A 16172-nucleotide genomic window follows, 5' to 3' on the forward strand; every position below is an offset into this window, starting at 1 on the left:
ATCCCACGACCCCGAGATCATGACTTGCACGGAAACCAAGAGTCGGGACCTCAACCAACTGAGCCACCCAGGCGCCCCTATCTCAGTTTCTTAATCACTCTCCTAAAGTGAGGACTAAGTCACTGAAGTCCAAGCCTGCTTTACTGATGGTTTGTTCACATTTCAAATGCTGTTAACTTCTATATTTGGAGGGAAAGCCCTAACAATTAATTATTCCTTTTATCCTGGGAAGAAGACCAGCAAATTCTTTAGGAGGTAGATGAGAAAAACACACAGCCTTCCAGCCTCTGCTATCTCAGACATTCACAGTTAATCACCCTTGTTTGAAAATTCCAGCTACAAGGATAACATCAAAGATAAAATTTAAAAGGCCTTTAAATTCAAGTCCTTGTTCTGAGGACGGGGATAAGGACCCTCTTTACTACAATTCTGTGTGGCAGGTGTGGAAAATGAAGGTTGCCCAGGTAGAGGAACTTGTCTGGGGTCCACGCTGCACAAAAGCGGTAGAACTCAAACATGATCTCTAAGTAAGCAACCAGATAATTTATTTCACAAATCAGGACATTTTGGGGAGAGAAAATGGGGTATTATTAGCAATGGCCCCAGGAAAGCAGTGTAAAGTGGGACCGTCTGAAGCACTTCAGGGCACATGATCACTCCACTTTCTAGCTTTCCCAGATGTTATTGTAACCCTCTAGGTTTACAGGTACAAGCGATTTGGGGGGCTGGCCAGATTAGGCATCCAAACCTCTGAGGTTCACATTCCTTCTGGGTGGAGATGCACCTCCCCGGAAGGATAGTTACAGCGCCTCACCCCTTCCTCTTCAGTACACCTGAAAGACCTGGGAGACATGCCAGCAGCATCCTTGCATCAAGCACAGAAGACTGGAGAGGATCATTATTTGCTTCCCTGAGATTCATAATTAAATTAGAGCAACATTCCTCCTCCCAAAGCATCTCCTGTCCAGAGCTGCCAGCAGCAGAGTTAATGTTCCATTCAATGGAACTGTCATAACTCTGAGAGGCGAAGGCTACATTCTCTGACTGGAGGATCTGCAGCCCCTTCCATCAGCAAGTCCCTTGAGACCCCCAGCATCTCTCCTTTCTGCACATGTGTGCTCACGCTTTCTCTCACACACAAATACACATGTGATAGTTTTTTTTTGAAGAAATGTTTTCTCATTCATCAAGTAGTACTACTGAAGATGTGTGCACTTTTCTGCATATATTTTTTAAGATTTTATTTTTAAGTAATCTCTATACCAAACATGGGGCTCAAACTCACAACCCCAAGATCAAGAGACACAGGCCCCACCAACTGAGCCAGCCGAGCGCCCCGGTATGTATGCTACACTTGAAAAAACAGGTTTGCTTTTTCAAGACCTAAAACTAAAGCCTCTTTTAGTCTTTAGTTTGTTACCTGTAACAAAATTATTCTCACTGTTAATCTATCTGTGTGACCTTAGGCAAGTCACTTAACTTCTGTGTACTCACTTGTTTGCAATAGCACCGATGCTGAAGAGTTGATGTAAGTAGGACGAGATATAAATACAGGAAACATGTTTAGCAAGTGCTGGGCACACAAGTAAGCCCTAAGAAAATGTTAGCTGTCTGACTTAGCTGTGATAGTCTATCTATGCCTGCCCTCCTCATATTTGGAACTTCTATTCTATCATTCTCTGGACAGGGCAATGGCATACTGAAATGGACGAGCTCACCTATCCCTGTTGGGGGGAGGTGGTGAGGGAAAGGAATGGAGAACAATCTGGCCATATGTGTCAAGACTCCCCAAAATGAGTGTACTCAGTAATTACATTCTAGGAATCTATCCTAAGGAGATGAGACATGCAAACAAGATTCATGTGCAGCAATGCTGTCATTTATGTGCAGCTGCATATTATCTATAACAGAGAAAAACTGGAAACAATTTATCATACCAAGAAATAGTTAAGAATTTTTAATGACATGGAAAAGTTCAATATAAAGGCAAGAGGATGGGGTGCTGGGCTGGCTCAGCTAGAAGAGCACGCAACTCTTGATCTTGTGGGTTGTGAGTTCGAGCCCTATGTTGGATGTAGAAATTACTAAAAATAAATAAACTTTAAAAGCAAGAGGTCTAGGGACACCTGGGTGGCTCAGAGCTTGAGCATCTGCCTTCAGCTCAGGTAATGATCCTGGGGTCCTGGGATTGAGTCCTGCATCAGGCTCTGCACAAGGAGCCTGCTTCTCCCTCTGCCTGTGTCTCTGCCTCTCTCTGTGTGTCTCATGAATAAATAAATAAAATCTTTTAAAAAATAAAAGCAAGAGGTCTGGAACACTTGGGTGACTCAGTCAGTTGAGTGTCTGGCTCAGATCATGATCTCGGGGTCCTGAGATCGAGCCTCACCGTCGGGCTCCACACTCAACAGGGAATGGGCCTGAGGTGCCCTCTTTCCCTCTCCTTCTGCCCCTCCCCCTCCCTCATACATTCTCTCTTTAAAATAAATCTTTTTTAAAAAATAAAAGCAAGAGGTCTATCCATACTCATTAAAAAATAGCAACAAATACACATAGAAAAGATTAGAAGAAATTAAACCAAAATTTGAGCTAATTATGTCTAGATGATCATGCGGGAATCTACATTTTTCTTCCTTATACTTTTCTGTATTTTTCAACATTCTTCCGTGAGTATATGTTACCATTTGTAACCAGAGATATAAGCGTTAAACAAAGAGTTTGTGTCCTCCTCTCCTAAGGCCGCCGAGGCTACAGGCAGCGACAAGCAACCACATCTGAGGAAGATGCCCGAAGGACGGTGGCCGCGGCTGGTGAGGGGCTTCCGCGGCTGGAGGCCCGGCAGCGGCTCAGGGAAGGGGGCTGCCCTAAGACTAGCTGACATTACGCTTGCTCCGCTGGGCTCCGTGGACCTAAGGTCTGAGAAGGGGAGGACGAAGACTTAGCTCAAGAAGCAGGCACACGGTGGACCACACTGTACACCTCAGGCTTCCTTCCCTCAGGCAGTAGGGAGCTGGAATTTGGGGCCCACCACACCGTCCTGGGCCACCCCTACGAGTCGCCCAGAGCAGTGTACTCCGTGGACACCCAACCACGAGTCAGGATCCCTGAAATTCATAAACTAGACACCAGCCTGAGTGTTAAATATCTTGCTCTCAAAAATAAATAAATAAATAAATAAATAAATAAATAAATAAATAAATAAATAAATAAATAAAATAAATATCTTGCTCTCCTTTTATTTTAAAGATTAAATAGTTATTCATTCATTTATTTATTCATGAGAGACACACAGAGAGAGGCAGAGACACAGGCAGAGGGAGAAGCAGGCTCCCTGAGCGGAGCCCGATGTGGGACTCGATCCCAGGACCCCGGGATCATGACCTGAGCGGAAGGCAGACGCTCAACCCCTGAGCCACCCAGGGGTCCCTCTTGCTCTTCTTTTAATCCCTCTCCCTCACTCTGTAGCAAGTTCTTCAAATTGTATACAAATTGGGCCACTTCTCTCCATTCTTCCACTTGACGATCTTGGTGCAAGCCGTCATCGCCTCCCTCTTCCCTGGATCACTACAACGGCTTCCTCACTAGTTTCTCTTGTCTTGTGAGCCCGGCCTCCAGTCCATTTGCTACTTGGAGCTCAAATAATGGGTTTTTTAGGCTAATATGAAAAATCATTACCACCACCACAAGACTCAAGCTGCAGACTCCAGCCTTAAAGAGGCCCCTCCCCACTGCTCCCTGCACCCCAACCATTTTATGGTTCCTCACTCACACTCATCTCTCTCCACGTGCTGAACCACTCCATCCCCGACTATCCCAAGCCTTCTGCAACTCAAATCTCCGAGGTCATCCCCTAGTGGAAACCCTGTAATGGCATCTCAATGCCCTAAGGCTCCTTCACATAGCTTATAGGACTTCCGGGAGCTAGCCACAACTAACCCTTGTGCACCTACTGCCTCTCCTCTCTCAACTAAGCAGAGAGCCCCTGAGTCCTTCATATGCACCAGCATTCTTCTTGTCTCTTGGTTTGTATGCAGGTGGCTTCCTCTACCTGGAAAAACCTTCTTCTAGCTCATTTCTATCACCTTCAGAGTTCAGCCTGAATGTCACTTCCTCAGGAAGCCTTTCCTTACCTCCAATACAGGCATAAGTGCATCTCCCATGTGTGCATACAGCACCTGTAATTATCCCATTGTGGCAGTTACTATATGCCACCGTAACTGTATTTCCTGCTATTTGGTAAACCCTATGGTGGCAGAGACTGCATCTATGTCGCTCAGAACTGTTGGGTAAATGACTTCATTTTAGAAATATGGCTTTTTCCCCATGAATGAGCAAATTAAGGTAAAAAAAAAAAAAACAGGAAAATAACAGATCTCAACAGGAAATATCCCAATAAGTGGTATTTTCTTCCTAGAATAACAAAGCCAATCTAAACTTCACTCAATTGCATTGTCCTAAGCAAAGGTTCATGGGTTGTGATTTTTAGTCTCACTACTGGCACAGTAATTATTCTTTACCAGCATTTGAGTGCCCTGGGCCAATCTTCAGCATGCACACAAAAAAATCAATAGGTATACTAAATAGACCAAAAAGATGTATAACACTGAATTCACAAAACGGCAGGATATACAAGGAAAGTAAATCAGGAAAACACTGCTGGACACAAGACTAATAAGCAAAAAATAAATCCTCCATAGTCTGCTTCCCCAGAGACAAACCGTTCCTGCTAATTTGATAAAACTGTTCATGTGAAGGACCTTCCAAATCCCAAAGCCAGAACCATGGCTTGGGTCTTGTATGGATTTGGGGTCAGAGTGACAACAAACAAGGCCAACACCCTGTCCTGTGCTCCTGTCCCTGAAGACCTTAGGGAACCACCATAATTAACTCTCGACTGCACACCTCCAAACTCTTTTACATTTGAGAAAAATACACCTTTATTTCAATTCATATTGGACAGCTTTGTGGGACAGATTTTCCTTTCCATTTATCCCAAGTCAGCCTATTTCAATGCATCAGTCTGGCTCTCTCCTCTGGAGCAGGACAACCCAGTTTGTCTTATTTTATCATCAAGCATCGAGAGACACTGTGGAGTCTGGTCTAAGGAAGCCTGGGTTTCCACGTAATCTTGGGCCAGTAGTTTAAGTGCTCTGCACCTCATTCTTCACCCACAAAATAAAGACTCCTTCCCTCTCTCTCTCTTTCCCTGGAAATGTTGTTCACAGGAAAGAGCACAGGTTTTTGAGTCAGATACAGATTTAAATCACTTAATGGCTGTGTGACTTTAGGCAAGTACTCAACCTCACTGGGCCACAGTTTTCTCATCTTTAAAATACCTTATTTTACAAGGCCCCATTGAGGATCAGATGAGACCTGGAACATGAGGCACTTAACACAGAGGCTGTGTAAGCCCAGGAGTTTACTACAAACAGTAGCCATTATCATCTCCCCTTTCCATTCTGTAGTATTGTCAGTAATGGTAACAACAGCTAATAGTTACTAAGCACGCATGCACTGAGCACTGTGCATGCACTTTTCATCCATTAAGTCATTTAATTCTCACAGCCAGGTAAGTACTGATATAATCCCCATTCTTCAGATGAGGACGCTGAGGCATGAGATGTCAACTACCTTGCCCGGGTCACACAGCTGGAGACAGGAACCCGGTCAGTGTGACTCCAGAGCCCCTGTTCCTTAATGCCAGCACACGCCATGCTGCCAGCTATATGGGGGTAGTTCCCCCAAGCAACATCAGAGGTTCCTTGGGCCATGGCCTGCACTGTGTCATCCCAGTGTCCCCCACGGCACCTAGCAGGGAATCTCACCCACCAGGAAGCCTTCAAGCCCCTATGATAACGGATTAGCAGACAAGGCACAAGGGAATCAATTTCCAAAACATCTGTATTGTCAGAAGACCATTTGCCTACTGAACCAAGGTGTGCCTAGTGACACGAAGGGTCTCTGCCACAGGAAGGAGGATCTCTCCACCCGGAATATAGCTCTTGGATTACGAATGCCATCCCTAATGCCTTGGAAAACTCTGAAAATAATGCTGACCAATGTTTATATGCTTCTGGGGTCTGAAAGGTCTGAGTTTAAGGTGTCTATCATTCAAGCAAATTAAAATACCTGCCAGACAGAACAAAACGTGCCACAGAGTCTGCTGATCTATAGGAGAGCTACCATCCGGCCCTCAGCAGTGACAGGCAACAGAACTATTCCATGTTGTCACCATCAGGGACACTTCTGAGCCACATCACTATGCAAATAAAGTGCGAGGGAATGCAGCTGATAGGACATAAACCTCATTAACACAGAATCCATTAATTTGGAATGTGATCATTCGTAGTTCTAAATTTTATTTTTAAATTATCTATAAAGAAAAACGACCTGAATAACTGAATAAACATGATCAATTCATCCATTTTGCTAATATTTATGTGACTAACATGTGCCAGCACTAGGGCAGCAGTCACAGATTTTATTTTGTATAATTCTCATTAAAAGAGAACTTCATAGGGCAGGAAGTTGTGCCTTCATTTTAAAGTAAGTTTTAAGGGCAGAAAACTAAACTGTGGTATGTCCATATGATAGAATACTATGCAGCTGTAATAAAACAGTGGGGGAGACCAGTTGGTGCTAACATATTAACAAGAACAACTGCTGAATGAAAAAAGGAAGAGGTGGAATGCTCTTTAAGGATCCCATTGTACTAAAAAAGAAAAAGATAACAAAAAGATGATGCAGAAGACACATACATAAGTGAATATGTAGTAAAGTTCTTGGGAAGGGCAGTCAAGAAAATCTGATGGTCTGAGAGGAAAAAACTCATTTTTCATTGTACTATTATAATGTGTGCAATTCTTTACCATTTTCATGTGATTTTTCATAATATTAAAGCTTACTAAAAGACATTAGCATGACATATTATTTACTGGCCCATGCTGAGCACAGCGTCTGGCATATAATTGGAATTCCAGTATTTACTACATGAATGTAAATAAATGATGCTATTCATTACCATTTAACACATTTATCTTTCCTATTCACTACATCAGCTCCCACTCTACTAATATAAGTGAAAACAGTCTGGAGTTCAAGTCCCTGTATGAAATACAATTGCAATAAATCTGAAAAATATTCTAAAACTCACACTTCCCCTTTATGCTGCCAGCCCTTTCCTCTCTCAAACTCTGCTCTACACACACACACACACACACACACACACACACACACAGAGTCAGGAAAACAGCTCACTGACAAAAAAAAAAAAAAGAAAGAAAGAAAAGAAAAAAAAAGAAATTAAGAAATGCTTTGCTGATGTTACTAAAGGTTTGGACTGGTAATTTTTTTTAGCCAGATGCTGATTTTCAGAGGGCTAATCTATAAATATGCAGTAACACTTAACTGGTCCTACCAATTAATTTTTGATGTATATCTTGAAATGAGTTGGAACAGATTTGTTTGGAAAAATCGGCATTATTCCTAACAGCACAGCACAGAGTAAGCCGAAGCACCTTGAAGGCCTACCAACAGCACACTGCAGGTGCACAGGTTCTGAGGTGCACCTGACACATCCAGAAGCTCCCGCAGCTATTGCCCCACCTGAGTGACGGGCAGCCGGGGGACTGGCAACTGACCATGCTGTTTTATTCAGCGCTGATAAAGGGGGGACAAATTATGTATTTGCTGTGAGAGTGCAGTACCTTGTTTTAGGTTGTTTTGCTGGACTTCTTCCCCCAGTAGCAGCAACTAGGAAGAAAAAAAACACACACAAGACATCTGGTAATTTCTTTAGGGAAAATCTTAACAGATTTGTGGGTGTAACTCTACTCAATCTGTTTCATAAATAAACCCCAGGCAATGGCATCAGTTAAAAATCTTTGAAAAGATGGTTTTCACATGAGCAACATCCTGAAAGCTACAGTTGCGATACCCTAATAACTGTACCAGCCACCCTGGGTACCCGTACACCCTGGGTAGTGTACGGCACTGTGAAAAAGCATGTGGCAGGTGAGTGGCAGTTTAAATTCTCACGACTCTCTGAGGTAATAATGACTATCCCCGTTTTGTAGATGAAGAAACTGAGGCTCAGGACACGAACTCGTCTGCCGAGACTCAACACAGCCAGTGAGCACAAGAACTGGGATTCAAACCCAGGTCTGAGGAGCCCCGGGCCTCTCTGGAGTGTAACGCTCCACCCGGCTCGACAAGCTGATCAGAGAGAGGACCGTCAGGAGGAGAGGGACAAGGAAGGGCTCTTTCCATGTGCTGCAACTGACGTCCTGTCGTCGAGAGGCCAAAAGGCAAGCTGACACCTCTCAGACCACCGCCCGCTTCAGGAGGAAGATCTATACGTAACATTCCTCGGGCACCACGGCCGGGGACTAGGCCAGGGGAAGGGTCGCTGAGAGATCGCAGTCAGCAGGCCTGACACCCCGCTCCAGTCCCTTACGGTCTTAATGGTTCACAAGAAACGTGAGCTTCACACCAGGCAGACCTCCAGGGACCTTGACAGACCCAACTACCCGGAGCCCTGACGCGAAAGCCTACGTCATCAGTCACTCCTCACAATTACAACGCAACTGTACCCTGCCCGCGGGACCGGTCCCCATGCCGGAACCGAACCGGCCCTCGGTACCGTCAAATGTCTGCAGACTGTCCCCCGACCGCGGGGCTCACCGACCCCGCGGCCCAGTGACCTCGGCTCCCGCAGCCCAGCAGGCCAGGGGCGGCAGACAGGAGGCCGGGCCCGCTTCTACCCCCCGCACACCTGCCCACCCTCGTCCTCCCGAGCCACAGGATGCGGCAGCTGGACTCGAGTACACGTCAGCTCTCCGACTGCGCCTCAGGTATCCAGGCGAGGACACGGGAACGAGTTTGCCGGGCGGCGGAGCAGAGCCAGGTGAACGGCACAGAGTGGACAGAGGGCAGCCCATCGTGTGGGCCCTGCACAGAAGAGCCCCGACAGGTGGCACGCAGCAGCAGTCAGCCCCCAACTAACTGCAACAATGACCTCCAGGGGCACTGCTAAGTCCAATTTTTTTAAAGATTTTATTTATTTATTCATGAGAGACACAGAGAGAGAGAGAGAGGCAGAGACGCAGGCAGAGGGAGAAGCAGGCTCCATGCAGGGAGCCTGATGTGGGACTCGATCCTGGGTCTCCAGGCAGGCCCTGGGCTGAAGGCAGCGGTAAACCACTGAGCCACCCAGGGATCTCCCCAGAGGCCAATTTTTGGTCATCGTAACCGACTGAGCAGCAGCACCTGATAGAGCACACTGCTCTTGGAGCCTTTCCTTCACTGGACTACCATGAAACTACTCTCTCCTAAACGTGCCCCTCCCTCACTGGTGCCACTCCCCGTCTCCTCTGCCACTGGCCCCCATCGCCCCAGCTAGCCCAGTGCCCACACTTAGTCCCAGGCCTCTCTGCGTCTATCCTCTTCATGCTCGCATCTGATTCCACAGATTTACATGCAATCCACATGCTGATGACTCCCGAATGTGTATCTCCACCCCGGGACTGCAGGCTTTTACACTCGGCTGCCCACGGCTAGGGTGTCTAACGGGTGTCCCCTGTCACCAGCCGAGCTCCCACATTCCCCGAATAAAGGGCGTCTGCAGTGAATGGACACTGCCGCCTTGGGTGCTCACACTAGGGGATCTGGGACTCCCACCTCACCAAGGGTTAAAGCCCAAGTCTTTACAATAGTTTACAAGTCCTTCCTGGACTTATTCCTGCTCACTCCTCCCCAGTTATCTCTGATTTCTTTTCCAGATACTCATCCCCACTGCCACGCACCCCCAGGCCCTCTAAGCCAGCTTCGCTTATGCTCTCATCATTCTTGCTACTTAGAACAGCACCACCCCACATCAAGGTCCCGCAGGCTCACTCCCTCAGAAATTTGTTCAAGCATCTTCTTTCCACTGAGCCCTTTCTCTGATCGGATGATTCTATTTTTTAAATTGCAGCATGCCCCTCAGGGCGCTCTCTTTCCCTTCTCCCTGCTTTGTTTTTCTTCATAAAAGCCAACCACGTGATAAGTACTATATTCCTCTATTTCATTACTCCCTATAATCCTCAACTAGAATGTAAGCTCCAGGGAGGCGGAAAGGTTTATCTGTCTTGTTCAATGATGTATCTCCAACACCCAGATCAGTACATGCAACATAGCAGGCATTCTTCATGGAAAAAAATGCTTCAATATATAATCATCCATGCACAGCTTGTGAAGGGTAGCAGAATATGCCACCCCAAAATATGCTACTTTATTTTTTAAAGATTTTATTTATTTACTCATGAGAGACACAGAGAGAGAGGCAGAGACACAGGCAGAGGGAGAAGCAGGCTCCCTGCAAGGAGCCCAAATGTGGGATTTGATTCCAGGACCTCGAGATCATGACCTGAGGTGAAAGCAGAAGCTCAACCATTAAGCCATCCAGGTGCCCCTAAAATATGCTACTTTAGAGTAAGGATTATTTTTGAACTGAAGACTACAGGGGGAAAAAAAAACCTCTCCACTTTCCCCTATTTGCCTAAAAGCAGGACCTAAATTGATAAAGGTATCTCCCCATCCCCACTCTACCAGGAAGAGCGGAAGTTAATTACCAGAGACACTAGACCCTTATCAGCACAGAGAAGGCAAAAAGGGAAGCTTTGTATCAACCTTTGCAAAAATTAATCCTTACCTACCATTAGTTCCCTCGTGTATTTGCCACCCTGGAAAGCTCAAAGACCTTTTATCTCACGGCTGCTCTAAATATGTATTCTTCTTTGATTAAGATAGTACCCCAAGTTCTCAGCACTTCTTTCAGTTATTCATCTGGAGGGATCCCATATGTGTGCATAATGTACAGGTTAACAAACTTTCCTTTTTCTCTGGTTAATCTGTCTTTCGTCAGTCTGACACATAGGGCCCCAGCCAGTGATCCTACAAGGGGAGCAGAAAAGTTTCCCACACCCCCATGTCCACATCAGAGAGTGCACTGTGAGAGAGAAGATGAAAAAGTGCCTCTCACAGACAGATGCTAACTTTTTTTCCTCTCATCTAAAAACAGGAGTCACTTTGGGATTCAAGGAGAATTGAATATTGTGGTATCCCAATTAGACTTCACAGACCCAAATAATGAAAAAGAAATAAAGTATCTTTAAATAATATTTTTTAAAATCACATTTTAAAAGTACCTGAAGTGTGGATCAGTGTGTTGTTGTCGTATGTAGATTGACTTTTTTTTTTTAAGATTTATTTATTTATTCATGAGAGACACACAGAGAGAGAGAGAGAGAGAGAGAGTGAGTGACAGAGACATAGACAGAGGGAGAAGCAGGCTCCTTGCAGAGAGCTGGATGCGGGACTCAATCTCGGAATCACAACCGGGGCCAAAGGCAGGTGCTCAACCACTGAGCCAACCAGGTGTCCCTGTAGATTGACTTTTAACATGTATGACATCATACACTCAAATTTTTCTTAACTAGGTTCCACCCAATGCTTCAACTCACAATCCTAAAATCAAGACCTGAGCTGAGATCAAGAGTCAGACTCAAACAACTGAACCACCCAGATACACCCCACTCACATTTTTTTTAAGTAAAGTTGGGGAACTAGGATTCCTATAGTAATCTTGAAACTGTCTTTACACACCAACAGCCTACAATGCTATTAATCCGTAACAGGTTATACTGTCTGATTTTTCTTTTCTTTCTTTTTGTTTTTCTTTTTTCTTTTTGTTTTTCAAACTTGAAATCTGTCTTTCACACATAAGGATTCACTAATGGTAAATGATGGTCACCAAGTAAGTGTCAAAGCTCAAACACTACCATGAAAGAGCCTGGGTCTGAGTCACAGGTCCACCAACTTAACTACCTAGAACTTTACTGACATACTTGACTTTCCTATCTTTGGTTTCCTCACCTGTAGAATGGATGAGTTAGACATCTAGTAAGATTTCTATGAGGATGAATAAAAAGCTCCACACTCGTACTCAGCACAGAGCTTGGCAACACATAACAACAACTATTTTTATGATTATTCTTAATCTTCATCTGAAGACTTTTGCCCTCAAAGACATTATGGATCCCAAATTGAAGTCCTATTAGCTACAGTAAACTATTCCCCTCTTCGGTTTATGCCTAACAAAAGCGCATCCAAAAAAAAAAAAAAATGCACCCATTTCACAATAAACAAATCAAATCACCTTAAATATCCTAATAAGATATATGAATGTGGGTTTTAATGACAAAATTCTTAAGGGGGTAAGAATTGGCCAATGGGTAAATGAACCAGTTCTTCCCAAATAACAAAGAGGAAATATGTTATCTTTAAAATAATGCTTTAAAAGTGTCTGAATTGGGGATCCATGGGTGGCTCAGCGGTTTAGTGCCTGCCTTTGGCCCAGAATGTGATCTTGGAGTCCCGGGATCGGGTCCCACATCGGGCTCCCTACATGGAGCCTGCTTCTCCCTCTGCCTGTGTCTCTGCCTCTCTCTGTCTCTCATGAATAAATAAAATCTTTAAAAAATAAAAATAAACGTATCTGAATAAAGATTGGTTATTTTCATATGCAGAAAAGAAGGTAGAGAACAGGAAAGAAAAGAAGAATAATAAGAAAAATATATTTGCAAATGACATATCTGCTAAGGGGTCAATATCCAAAATATATAAAGAACTTATACAGCTCAAAACCCAAAAAATGAATAACCCAATTTAAAAATGGGCATAATGACCCAAATGGACATTTTTCCAAAGAAGACATACAGATGGCCAACAGACACATGAAAAGAAGCTCAACATCACTCATCATCAGGGAAATGCAAATAACCACAATGACGTATCACCTCACACCTGTCAGAATGGCTCAAATAAAAAACACAAAAATAACAAGTGTTGGCAAGGATATGGAGAAAAAGGAACCCTCACTGCACTGTTGGTAGGAATGTAAATTTGTGCGGACCACAGTAGACAACTTAGTATGAATCTCCTCAAAATGTTAAAATTAGAACTACCATATGATCCAATAATTCCAGTACTAGGTATTTACCCAAAGATGATGAAAATACTAATTCAAAAAGATATATGCACCCCTACGTTTATTGCATTATTTACAGTAGCCAAGTTCTATCCATAGATGAATGGATAAAGAGGTGGTATGTATATGCAATGGAATATTAGTCACAAAAAAGAATGAGATCTTGTCATTTGGAGCAACATGGATGGATCTAGAGAATATAAAACTAAGTGAAATAAGTCAGACAAAGACAAATACCATATGATTTCACTTATATGTGGAATTTGAGAAACAAAACAAAGAATTAAAGAGAAACAAAAATACAGACTCAAATACAGAGAACAAACTGGTAGTTTCCAAAGAGGAGGTGGCTAGGGGGAGGGGTGAATCAGATATAGGGGATTAAGAGAACACTTACTTTGATGAGCACTGAATAATGTACAGAATTGTTAAATCATTTTATTGTACACCTGAACCAATTACAACACTGCCTGTTAATTATACTTCAAATGAAAAAAAAGGGAGGGGGGGAACACTACCTAGCAAAAGTGTGAATCTGAAAGATTACTTCAGCATTCAAGCCAGAATCCATCTTATTCCCTTTTTAGATCGGGTTATGGTACAGATAAATCATGAGGAAGCTAGATATTCCACACTTTTCAATGATTTTTTTTGTTTTTTGTTTTTACCAAGAGAGAGTGAGCTAGTGAGGAGGAGGGAAGCGGAGGAGCTAAGGGAGAAGGAGAGAGAGAATCTTAAGCAGGCTCCATACCCAGCATGGAGCCCAATCTGGGGCTTGATCCCACAACCCTGAGATCATGACTTGAGCCCAAACCAAGAGTGGATGCTTAACCGACTGAGCCACCCTAGTGTCTCTGTGTCAAATTTCTGGAGGCTCAAAGTCGAAGGTTAAGTGTCAGCAAGAATGGTTCCCTTCAAAGACTGTGAGAAAGAATCTATTCCATCCTGCCATTCTAGCTTCCACTTGTTTGTTGGCAAAATCTTTGGTATCCGGTGGCTTATAGGTCTCTATATTCATCTTCATGTGGCATTCTGTCTAGGGTCTCTAAATTTTTTAAGTGTTTTTATTTCACAATGCAGGGCTTGAACTCACAACCCCAAGATCAAGAGTCACATGAGCCCTCCACTGAGCCAGCCAGGCGCCCCTAGATTTCTTTTTAATCAGGCTACCACTGCATTGGATTAGAGGCCTACTGTACTCCAGGATGACCTCATCTTAATCAGTTTCATCTGCCACGACTCTATCTCCAAAGTCACATTCTGTGGTACTGGGGGCTAGAACTTCAATATGATTTTTTTTTCAGTAACACAATTCAACCCCTAACAGCTGGCTTTTTCTCACCATTCAAGTCTCAGTCCAAGCATCACCTCCACAGAGAGGCCTTTCCCAACCACCCCGTTGAAAGCGGTTCTCTCCCAGGCACTAGTCACTCTGTGTCTCTGCCCTATTTTATTTTCTTCATATGCTTACCGCTCCCAGAAATTACCCTACTTGTTCATTTGGTTTGGGTTTGTCTCTCCACGCTAGAATGTAAACCCTATGAAATCAGAGACTCCGTCTTATCCACTTGTCTCCAGAGCCTAGAGCCTAGACATGTGGTGGTGGGTCAATCAACATCAGCTGAATAAATGAATACATGCATTAAACAAACGTCCCCTGTCCAATCATAAACATAATGCCAGAGAGAGGCACAGCTATGAATGAAAATAAAGTAAGCTAAGAGGAGAGACAAAGACGTGCTATTTTGAAAAGGGTGGTGGGGAAGGCTTCTGAGATGCAACAATGAAGCAAACCAGAGCAGTTTCAAAGACAGTGAGGTTGACAGGGTGGTGGACAGCGTGACTGGAGCGAGTTCCAGGCATGACCAAGATTCGAGGAAGTAGAGGGACAGCGAGAGAGGAGGTATGCCATAAAGGAAGCTCCAAGTGAAGGCATCTGCATTTACTACCCTCTGTCTGGACCTTCAGCTGACAAAGCTCTTTGATATTCCTGGCCAAATAAAGTTTTCCCTTATTCATGAAGTTTTCACAAGAGTCCTGAACCCCTCCCTCTCTGTCCCCTGGCACTTTGTTCTTACTTCTACTACAGCCCTTCCAGCATTTCTGTGGAACTGTGAGTTTTCCGCCTTACATGCGTCTTGCCCCCTCCAGTGAGCTCCTTGATGGCAAGGACCCCAAAATTTACTCTGTAGATGCTGAAGGAAGGGAACTTGTGGCTGGTGCTCCTCCTCCCTGTGGATGCTCCTTCTGCCACACAGACCAAACTTTTCCCATTTAAAAACAAGCCTTTCGGGAGTGACCTCGCACAAAATGCCAGAGTGGGAAGCTCCTTCCTCCACTGAGGAGGAAGGAGTGGCCAGAACCAGCTGTTTGAGAACTCTGGAACCTGGTGGACACTTATGACAAGGAGGGCGTGCTTGGTGAGAGCAGAGGTTGCTGACCTCTGCCAAGTGAGCAGTGTAGGTGAACCAGCTACTGCCCCCATTCCTCAGCCGTGGGGAGGGCAGCTCACATTCCCAGCGTGGCTGGCCGATGCCAGGTGGGCAGTGAGGGCCTTGTCTCCTCACAATTTGAGGTTGTGCATTGAGGTTGGAGAGCCTGTGCCCATCACGGCTGTTACCAAAGGATATGTGACAGGATAGGAACTCCCATGCTGCTACCCAGAGAGCCCAAAATGTTTAGCCACATGAGATTTACACACTCATGTATTCATCTGCCCAACAAATCCTAAATAGCTTTTATGTGCCAGGCGCTGAGGACACAGGAATAAACAAACCAGACAAAAGCCCGAGTTTATGTTCTGATGGGGAAAGTGCTGGTTCACTGGAGCGCGGGGAGGGCAGAAGCAGGCAGGGGGGTAGCGTTCTTATCTTGAGTCACTCCAGGCCCCTCCCCTCTGATTGGGCACAATATCACTAACTCACATTTTATTCAGGCCAGGTCTCCTGCCCTAATGGTAAAAACCATGCAAGTTAATTCCTTAGGTCTCTGGTTGCTTCTCATCACCCTAACACCCAGGCCAGAGACTCAGAAGCCTATTACTCAAAGTCTCTCGGTCATGTCCAGAGACAATCATATATTATCTACAATAGTAAAGATGATATTTTGTTTCTTTGTTTAATTAGAGCTGTGTACCTAGATTTTTTGT

General features: G+C 44.5%; 1 protein-coding gene across 5 annotated transcripts in view; it reads right to left on the bottom strand.

Moving 5' to 3' along the window:
* The window catches only part of TMCC3 (transmembrane and coiled-coil domain family 3), a 271622-nt gene that overhangs the window by 216391 nt on the left and 39059 nt on the right, over nucleotides 1–16172 (bottom strand). Inside the window, exon 2 of one of the 5 annotated variants that reach the window (XM_049093925.1) lies at nucleotides 7704–7749. The exons of the other annotated variants lie outside the window; for them this stretch is intronic. The gene's annotated coding sequence lies outside the window, so the exon portion shown is untranslated. The remainder of the gene's footprint in view (nucleotides 1–7703; nucleotides 7750–16172) is intronic. 5 annotated transcript variants of the gene reach the window in all.

This window comes from Canis lupus, chromosome 15, assembly GCF_003254725.2.
Source record: "Canis lupus dingo isolate Sandy chromosome 15, ASM325472v2, whole genome shotgun sequence".
NCBI lineage: Eukaryota > Metazoa > Chordata > Mammalia > Carnivora > Canidae > Canis > Canis lupus.